The 11,055-nt window shown below is 35.0% G+C and overlaps 1 pseudogene; it reads right to left on the minus strand.

Moving 5' to 3' along the window:
- Positions 1 to 518: 518 nt before the first annotated feature.
- LOC149409804 (uncharacterized) lies at positions 519 to 2,010 on the minus strand (annotated as a pseudogene).
- Between the last annotated feature and the right edge of the window lie 9,045 nt (positions 2,011 to 11,055).

Below are 11,055 nucleotides of genomic sequence, written 5' to 3' on the forward strand. Positions count from 1 at the left end.
AGTTTGTACATAAGTAGGTATTATATAGCCAAAATAAAACCGATTATAGATTTCCTCCTCGTGACTTTACCTCTACTGAGACAGCATAATATGGAATAAGTAATTTAATTTTCTAAGAAAGGAATATGAAATCAAAATTTATATAAAACAAAGATTATCTTTATTTTTTTATTTATTATAACAATACAAAACAAAATGAACCTTTGTCTGTCCAACTGGGAAGGATTCCCGTTTCAGGACAGTCAAATTGTGTATTTAGTACATAATATTTTTACAATGGAATAGCGATGCTGTCAAAACAAATTTTGAGAACATTTTTGATTGCATTCGAAGTGACAGGATGGTTTCTTTATCCTTGAAAGAATCGCAAAGTTGTAATTTATGACCAGGGTCAATTTGGATAACATTAGTAATTGCATTCAGAACAGATGAATGGTTTCTTTCGGGACATCACAAGTCTGAGATTCTTTCCAGGACATTTTGGAGAACATTTACAATTGTATAGGGTAGTTCCGGGGGAGATGGCCCTAGTAACTTTAAGACTCTATTGTGAAGAAATTATGATGAATAAAACATTTAATCGCTATAGAACATAAACTTTATTTATTAATCTTATCAAATATTAACGATAAATCACTTCAACTAATGAAAACAATATAATTTTAAACTTTAAAAAAAAACTAGGATTGGCCATCTCTCCCAGAGTGTCCGGGGGTGATGGCCATAGTGGTAGGGGGGAGATGGCCAGTAATTTTTTTGCCTTTCCCTTTGCCCTTGTGACATTTTAACTCCATTCTTTTCTTATTGCCGCAATAAGAACACATGTCCTCAAACTCGGTGCAATTTTCATGCACCCAAAGCATGCAAATATTGCATTGTATCCAATCTTCAACTAATTGTGTCCTGTAATAATTATCACCGCAACCTCTGCAATTATCTTTTTCTCTATCTTCATATTCACTTTCAGAGGTATCGTTGAAAACGATGGGAATTTCTTCACAACTGCTATCAGACAACCTACGAATTGCTTTTCGTTTCTTAACAGTATTTTTTTTCTTAGGTCTTTCAGACTTAATTTTCGTTTTTATTATTTTTGTTTTTTTTTTATCTTTCTTCCCTTTTTTTCCTTTTCATTTTCTTTCATTTTTCGTTTTTCCATATGCTCTTCAGATGTTAAGAGAATGCTTACTTGTTTGGCTCGTTTCCGAACCTGGTTTAGTTTTACAGGCAGTGGAGATACTTCGTTCAGTAATCTAGTCGGTGTTGATTGGTCCACAGTCTGAAAGGATGTACTTGGGCCTGAATCTGAAATTGATTGGACCTGCGCTGCATGTTTGATGTTTCTTTCAATAGGTTGCTCGATGTTCTCACTAAATGCTTACTCCGGAATGGCTCCAGGATTTAATGGGAAAACTCCTGCTGCCCTGAATCCTGATATTTCATTTCCACTTGTCACTGATTTTCCCCAGGCTTGGTTTAATAAGAAGCCAAATTGTTGTCTTGTTAGACGGCGTCCGGGGTGCTGTTTCATCCATAACTTGCAGGATTTGTAGAAGAAAGTTTTCACAGACTTGAACACAGCCACATCCAGTGGCTGTAGATAGTGGGATGTGTGTGATGGCATTGACAGTAAAATGATGTCATTATCATTAGTAAACTCCAGCATTTTAACTGAGTTGCAGTGTGTAGAATGACTGTCCAGCAAAAGGTTTTCGAGGAAAGAAATGCGATTTAATCCATTCTAGAGATAGGTCAGAGGTTATATAGGCAGATTTTTTGTGACATATAAACCACTGAACCTGGAGGCAGTCCATCTTCAAATTCAGGTTTCTTCCTTTGCTCTTTCATAATACATGCAGGAGGTATAAAATTACCTTCAGCATTGCAGCAACCAATTACCGTGATCGTTTCTCCTTTTTCTGTAGACGTTGAAATAGCTACAGCTTTGGAGCCTCTTTCAGCCAAAACGTGACCTGGTCGATTATTCAATTGCAACCCAGACTCGTCCATGTTGTAAATATGGCCAGGTTTATTTATTAGGTCATTATCACTGAGAATCCTCTCAAGCATTTCAAAATAGGCGTTTACTTCTGCTTTATTCATCCCTTGACTTCTAGCATATGACACCCCTTCTGATTTTCTTAATGAAATATTGGAATTCCTTCTCAAAAACAATTGAACCCAATCATAGCCCGCCTTCTCAGATTTCATATTGAATCTGTGTTTAATTCCTAATTGCTCAGCATACCTACTTGAATGAAATTCTTCTTAAATCATCGATAGTCTATGGAAAGCCTCTCGATTACATGTCTTTTATATGCTTGCTCAGTCTTTTTTCGTTATCTGCACCAAAGGTTGATGATGGTCTAGATCCCTTTGTGTAGTTGTTTTGTTTTAACCTTCTTTCTAGTGTTTTTCTTGGGATATGGTAGACAAAAGAGGCCCTATAAACAGTCATCCCTCCACTTTGTACTTCTTCCATAGTATTTTTTAAGTCTTCTTGGCTCCAGGCACCTCTTCCAGCAGCTGCCTTCCGTATGTATTGGTTAGGCATCGGTAGAAAATATTAAATATTAAAAATAAATTAAAATTAGGACATTACATTTTATGGCTATCTCTCCCGTAAATACTATGGCCATCTTTGCCGATTGTCCGGGTGAGATGGCCACATGACATAATAAAAGCAACTTCTCAATTTATTAGTTAATTTTGAGGTTAGAACACGAGAAAGTTTTTTACTTCACAAAGAAATCACGAAAACGGGCAAAACTTTGAAAACTTTAACGTAAGTATGTTAATATCTTAACCCCTTTAGCTTAAATCGAACGTGTTATTAAAAAACAATGTCAAATTACTCACCTTTCCATAATTTGTACGCACAAAACTCCGCTAATACTTGTTGCCCGTGCCGAAACGAAGCGAACTGAGTTAAAAGAAGCGCCATCTATGAATTATTCTTACAACTTTTTTCTATTGGCCATCTCTCCCGTACGGCCATCTCCCCCGGAATTACCCTAGGTAGTTAGAATTTCCACATTTATAAATCAGTATAAGACATATGAATCCTATAGTACTATATTTTTAGAATTTCTTAGGTGATAGAAATTACACATTACTAGACCAGAATATACCTATGCCGTATGACAAATGAATTTCCAATTTTAAAATTTCGAATCTTTATTTAATAAATGGCTAGTCATTATTATACATTAATCGAAATATAAAACGAAAAATTTAGAAAACAAAACATTTATAGCCATGGAGAGCAGTGGCGGCCAGCTAATATGTGCTCCCGAGCGCCGAACAACCAACAAGATTTCCGACATGGCTAATCACAATACGAAACTCGGTTCGTTTATAATATCTCATTCAAAAGGTACCTACTTATTAGGCGCGCTTAACTTGCAGACCGACTTTGACTTGTGCCTATGTTCGTAGCAGTTCGTTTTCGATTGCGATCCAAAATTTAACTGCTTTGTCGCATATTCTGTGGAACAGTCGAAAGCGTGGGTACATACCAGTTCATACTATTCTTTGCAAATAATAGCATATCATGGACGGCGTTCGGGGTTTTACCACCACATCAGAAGGAACGGTTTATTCAGTAGAAAGTAAAACTAAAACGCGTATGTTTTATATTATTGTCGATATCGTGGTTTAAATTTACCATCTGCTATTTTTCAGCGAATGTTCCGCTTCTTCGATACAAGCATACATGATAAAACTTGTCATTAAGAGATGAGTGATGGTCAGATTACTTATTATCAGTTCAGTCAGTACTCGCCGTTGCCGGGTACGGGCATTGTCTGTTGAATTTAAAACTTTTCTTACTCTGCGAAAGTTTTGATATTTAATTGCAGGTTATATCGATCTTGTATATCAATTATTAATAAGGCATATCAATTGCAGGTTGTACTAATTTATGATTACTTTTGTGTTTGTTCAAAGTATAAATTAAGAATTAATTTGAATGTGGAATACATTAAAAACAATAGGTCGAGTTTTGAAAACAAAGTGATAATAAAAAATGCCGTTCCACCTAAAACCTGAACTGATAATAAAACAAGAGTGAAAATCTGGATCGAAGAAGTTTACTCGATCATTTAACAAAACATTGTATAACAAAGCTTCGTAGCTCTGTGCATGTGATCAATTCAATAGTTTATTTTGTTTTCCGTGTTTAATTTACGATGTTGATTCAGTTTGGACAATCAGCGGTGTTACTGATGTAACTCACCTTTCTGAAAAAATCAAAAAACATAATTCTTGTCATTTACATTTACAAAAAGTTTTGAGCTTAAAGGTTTTAGGAAAAGTTGACATCAGAATGCAATCGGATTCAGGCTACCGTGCCTAAGTTAAACACCATAATGAGCTATTTAATAAAAATCGATACAGGTCAAATTTCCCAGAACATGATTTAAATGTGACGCTTATGACTTATGACTTCCTAAATAAAGATCAGTAAAAGGTAAACTCTGTGCAATTTACGCCCGCGACGATTTTTCAAAAGCTAACGGCGCTTTATCAATTTTACAACTTTTTTATAGTATCTACTTGTTTATTAGAAGACTTTCCCGAGACTGTGAAATTACTAAAACTTTTGTGCACCATTCATGACCTTTGGAATGACCTCAGTTGAAAGCTACATATGTTTCTCAACGTTAAAAAGAATACAATCTTTTTTAAATACGTTGAGCCAGGACAGACTGAACGCACTATCAGAGTTGCATTGATAGAGGTCTTCGCTAAACAAAAGGAGCAGAGAATTGAAATTTCTTTATAAATAGGTATCTACCTTTATTTAATTTATTTTATGACTTAATGTTTTAATCCAGTGAACCCCCACATATTTTGACCACCGGCCGCCACTGATGGAGAGAGGTTGTAGATATAAATCAAATCATAATAGAGATATAAACAATAGAGACATAAACATTATTCACAAACCATCAGAGAAATATTCTTTTATTGACCTCTTGAATTTGGTAAGTTAAATTTATATAAAACCCTTGTCAGATGCCAACTTGAGTATAACTCTACGTTATGGTCTCCATTTTCAGATAACATTGAAAAGATTCAACGGAAGTTTCTAAGGTTTATAAATTATAAATTGCATATTCCTATACAAAACATAAATTACAATTACCTCTTGGATAAAATGTCTCTATTGAAACTTTCAGAAAGAAGAATAAGCACAGTTTTAATACTGTTACAAAGAATACTACATTTTAAAATTGACTGTCCCGAATTACTTCAATGTATCAATATCCATGTTCCCAAAAAATCATGCCGACATTTCTTACCTTTTTACTTCAATAACACCAGGACACTAGCTTACCAAAATTCTCCGATTCCGAGACTTCACAATCTCGGAAACAAATATTCTGATCTGGGTGATATATTTCATTTGAAAACTAATCAGTATAAATGTTGTATATTCTATCACTTTTATTCTTCTAGACACAAATAGACCTATGTACCCATATAACTTCTCCGCTTCTACTATTTTGTTTTGTTGAATCTTTTAAATTCAATTATATGCGTGAGGAGTCATTTTTGCCATTATGTTTACATTCTTCTTTATTGTATTATTTACTCTGATACAAAATGCTTGTATTTTTTAAAGAAGAGCCCACTAGGGCGTGTAATAAATAAATAAATAAATTGTCTGTTCAGGCAAGAATTCTGCATAGAGTTCGTTTTGCATTGATCCACCCTGAACGGGACAGAAGAGCGTGTTGAACGCGCAGGTACATTCAATTGGCTAGTTGCTTGACAGAACTGAAATAATAACAGAATTTGAAAAATCTTTCACAGAACTTGAAAATTAACTTGAAGAATTGTTCAAATTCTTTGAAACAACCTATCCTAAGTCTCTGTAATGCTCGACAGCTAACTAACTATAATCTAATATAACACTAATATCAAGGATATTAGGTATAGTTTATATTATCCATTAGCATACGGAACTCTTTCGTTCTTCGTAATAAGTTAATAACTAACTATTTACACTTTGCACTGTAACTTTGCGTTAGATGGCTTCATACCTATACCTACTCGTATATACTATAATAATTAAATCTCTACTTCACTCGACAGCAAGCTGAAGGTCTGGGGATCAAATGCATTACAAAAATATATAGTATCTACACTTGCGGTAAGTTACTGAGTGGAAGATACTCTCAGTATCGCCCTGATGTAAGACCACCATTCAGATTTTAAACGTTGCTTGAAATGGCTCTAGCCGTGCTTGGTGACCAGATCTGAATAGTCCAGAACTTCCCCACCTTCCCTTCCCCACTACCTTCAACATAAAACATACCCTAGTTGGGGATGCCATAGTCACACTGGCTCCAGATGATTGGGAGCAGTTGAGACACTAGTGCAGTAATCACATAAAAGGTAGGTAGGTACCTACAAGTAATATAATTTAACAAAGCTCAATTTGAACAGATCAAATTTATAATATCGTGATTATCAATTAATAATTAAAGGTGTATCTATAACCCTCTATAGGTCATTAGCATGAAAGCACGCGCGCGATGAACCCTCCTGTATATCTTTATGACGTTATCCGTTGTGATAGATATTCCGCCCGCCGCCCATTAAAGGTGTGAGATCATTCCAGTCCCACACCCTCACCGCCCACTGACAATGGTTCCTTTCTTGCTGTCATTCGTGAACATCTCTTGTTGTCGACACCTGGGACCAGGCTTACAGATTTAAAGGGGGAGATTTTAAAGACTACCTTGTACCTTTCTACCATAGGTATCGATATAAGGTCCTACATCGATACCTAGATAGTAGAGACAAGAGAGACATGCCATAAATCTTTATTAGTTGTGAAACCGCGCGCACAACGCGTGTCACGTCAATGCCAAGATAGTTAAACCATTTTAAAAGTTTTTTTTTACACTAACCCCCTGATGAAAATAATTTCCCTTAGATGCTATGTCATCTTTGGGGATGTTGCGTGGAGGGTCTTTTCAAGGAAAGGAAATAGAGTATTTTCTGGAAAGGAAAAAGGTACCTATAAGAGGTGGGGAGAAATCTAGGGATCATGTGTGTCCAGTTTGAAAATGGCCTTGAAAGCCGAAACAGGTGTAACAATAACAAAAACCAAAAAATACTTGCAGAACTTAATAATTATATTATTAAATTTGATTTTAATTAAATTTAAAAATTTAAGGAGTTCTACGAATTTTACAAACACAAAAACAATAAAAAATGGGAATAAGTCGTTAAACGTACTTGTTCTGGGTGGTGTTTTAAAGTTTTTTAGTTTTAGTAAGTCAGGACTGACGATAACGTTATTTTAGACTTAATATAGGATCATGAGATCAAGGTATGATCGTCGGTTAGAGAGAGTAGAGATGTTATAGGTATTTCAATAGAATATTTATGTATCCCCGTTTAGGTGCGCACTTTCTGAAATTGAGGCACTGCAGAAATATCTTTTGGATGCTTTCAATACTGTCTTTATAACCTCAATTTGCGCACTTGTTTACATTTGTTGTAACTAAGATATTAAAATAGAAACCGCACAAGAGTCCCAACTGCTCCCAACCGTCTGGAGCCAGTGAGACAATTGCATCCTCAATCGGAATATGTTGTGATTCTGAAGGTAGTGCGGAAGGGAATTAGATGGGGAAGATCAATTTGGGGAAATACCTGACTATTCAGATCTGGTTACCAAACACGGCCATAGCCATTTCAAACAACGTATCAATTCTGAATGGTGGTCTTACACCAGGGCGATACTGGTAGTATCTTCCACTCTGGAACTTGCCGCAAAAATACTACGTATTATTTTTAATTATGAAATAACACAAATTAATCAAATAAAATTTACTTGCTCATGTCGTGATTTGAACCCGCGACTTCCCGCTTGCTAGTCGAGAGGCTTACCACTCGACCACGGAGGATGTCATTAAATACTGTTATGAAACTTCCGTGAAACTGTCATGAAACTTTCACCAAACTGTCATGAAACTGTCTTGAAACTTTCATGAAACTGTCATGAAACTGTCATGAAACTTTCATGAAACTGTCATGAACCTGTCATGAAACTTCCATGAAAATGTCATGACAGTTTCATGAAACTGTCATGAAAAAATATACATTCTTCATTTTATCTTCAAAGAAAATGTTAAAAACATCATTTTTTTACTACGCACTGTTTATTTGTATAACAGTTCCAACGTAACGTTTCAAAAATTTTAATCAATTTATTTAATTTCTAGTTGCATAATGCATGTCTACAAACTTCAACAAATTAATTACAGATGGCGTGTAAGTAGTACGTTAAAATTTTCCCAATCATTTAGCCACGTTTCAAACCACTTCCGGAATAAATAATAAATGATTGAGTTCCCACCAAAACGTTTAGAGCTTAGAGTTTAAAACCACCCCTTTTTAAATACCTAATAAAACCATTTAACTTGCTATGGCGGGTTGGTTTAAATAATGCCGCACCCTATTGCGTAACTATTCTGAAATAAAAATCTTTTTACTATAATTATTATTCACCGAAGAGATAGCCGAAGAGATAGATATGAAAGTGTGTTATGGGCGTGTCTGTCTTCCAGTAGTAATGTCAATTTTATCTCATTTCTGATGAAATAGTCACAGTGAAATCGATAATTTTACAATATCAGATCGATAGGCTTAACTACTGATGATTTTATGCCGATTTCCCGATCACGGTCGCGCTGTTGATAGCCAGAACGATATTGATAACGCAATATGCATTGGCAGTCCAAATTTACCTTTTGACACTAAAAAGGAGTTAATTAGTTAATGCGGTCTTTTTACGTGAAATTTTTTTTTTGATTCTGCAAGCCCGAATCAATATAGCGTTATTGGTCCGAACGGAATTAACTCGCCGCGTATACGAATTCTTTCAATTCTAAGAGCTTCGTTTGTCAAACCCCGTTCATAAGCCAGTAATTTAGCGTAACAAATATAATTGAAAAAGATGTGTAATTTGACAGTTAACCGAAGCTTATCTGATGCTATGGAGGCCGCACTAAAAATTGTCTATCGTCGATCGTAATATTTATTATCAGTCGTTCCCGTGCTCGCAAATATCGATAACAGAGCAAAAATGACGTATTTAGTCAATATCGTATTTACGTAGGACTTTATTGATCATCTGTGCAGGACCTCCTGGGTTTCAGGAGTCAATAGTTCTCAAATTAGCCACATCAGTTTACATAGATCGCACTTCCAGAGATTTTCTGTTCTGTATTATATATTATATCATGATAACAATTCAAAGAAAATTGTAAATAGTTGCATATGGATAACACTAAAAGGATTTTAATCCCACGACCTCTAGATATAGCCAAAAATAATAGCTCCTAGATTGTACTATGTTATGTATATCAAGAATACTAAAATGTAGTTAGAACAATCCTGCCGGATTAAAAAAATAAGCAAAATAAATTACGCCAAAATTGAATTAAAATAATCAATGTCCGATTTTAAACTTCCTGTCATTTCAGAAGGTCTTGCACACCCCTTCTCAAACGCAATTTGCTCAATAACAGAGTGACTGAGTTCGTTAAATTCACCCCTATTCTTCAGATCAATAATCCGCTCCAAGAGTGCTAACTGTCCGTCACGAATAAACTAAATCCGGAGTAGCACAGGGCACTACTTTGGGCCTCGTCTTTTGCAATGATGGAAGAACCACAGAGTCATATTTTTCATGGCATATAGATATATCTTTGTACTTAATTTAGGTTATGGTATTTTTTTTTAAATATTACTTCTGGTTATGGTTCTGGTAAGAGGTCTGAAAAAGGAAGCTGAAATAAAAAAATGTTTTGTAAGATATGAAGCATGAATAGTGATGAAGCAATGAGGTCATTTGAAGGTAGAGCTTATTGCTTTCCGTCTATTCTTTTAATACGGAGATGCATGCTTAAAATGCCTATTTTCTGATATCTGAACAATTTGAGGAAGGCTAGAGTTTCCTGAAAACTAGTTTTATTTTTATATTTACTTTAACTATCCCGCAGCCAAGTGGTGGAGTAGGTAGTACCCAAAATTACTATCCTCCTTATTTTAGCTTAAATACTTGACATATCATTTTAATATTTTACGTATTTCTGCGCAAATACATAAGTTACCATTAATAATTGACTCAGTAATTGGGATTTCTATAGTTTAAAAGCCCATAACACGGAAAAATGCATGGGGTCGTCGGAAGACCCACTTGGTTACAGACGTTTTGTTTGGCATCTTGGCCAGTCAAGAGTTAAAAAAGAGTTTATTTATTTTTCATTATGTTTAACCTATTCTGAGGTCTACCTACATATTGCAATTTTTTTGTTTTACATTATTCTTCTATGGTGATTTGAAACTCTAATATAAAATAAATCAGTGGTTTATGGTTCGTGTATGCGTACCTATGTGTAATTCTTTATGGTTCGTGTATTGTATATGTATGTGTAATTCTTTATGGTTCTTGCATGTGTTATTTATTTTTCAGTTTTATTCCGTTATTTTTGCATTTGTCTAAAACATTTTCTATTATTTATATTGTACTAGTTGGAGTCCCTGGCGTTGCATTGCGTTGCCATAAGTTTTTTCGATATTTTCCAATTATTTTCGCCCGAGACACTTTTCTTTATGAAGGTATGGTCAGGGTTTTCCAATTAGTGGTGTTATTTTGAATAGATGTTACTTTTGAAGCTGTCATTTTTTGACATTTGACAAGTAGAAACTACGTCATTAATAAAAATGAAACGATACACGCTTCAACAACGCATTTAAATTATAAAAATTCACTTGAGTGAATTAAATGCAAATCATCTTGAGTGATGAGGCCCATTTCCACCTCGATGGCTTCATCAACAAGCAAAATTCTTCGCATCTGGGGCTCGGAAAACCCAAGAGTTATTGTTGAAAAGCCTCTCTATCCTCAACGTGTGACTGTTTGGTTCGGTTTATGGTCCCGCTTAGTCATTGGACCTTACTTTTTCGAAAATGAGGCTAGAGCAACAGTTACGGTGAATGGATTACGCTATCGAGAGATGATTAATA

This window comes from Hesperophylax consimilis, chromosome 29, assembly GCF_061612785.1.
Source record: "Hesperophylax consimilis isolate HC1 chromosome 29, BYU_Hcon_1.0, whole genome shotgun sequence".
Taxonomy (NCBI): domain Eukaryota; kingdom Metazoa; phylum Arthropoda; class Insecta; order Trichoptera; family Limnephilidae; genus Hesperophylax; species Hesperophylax consimilis.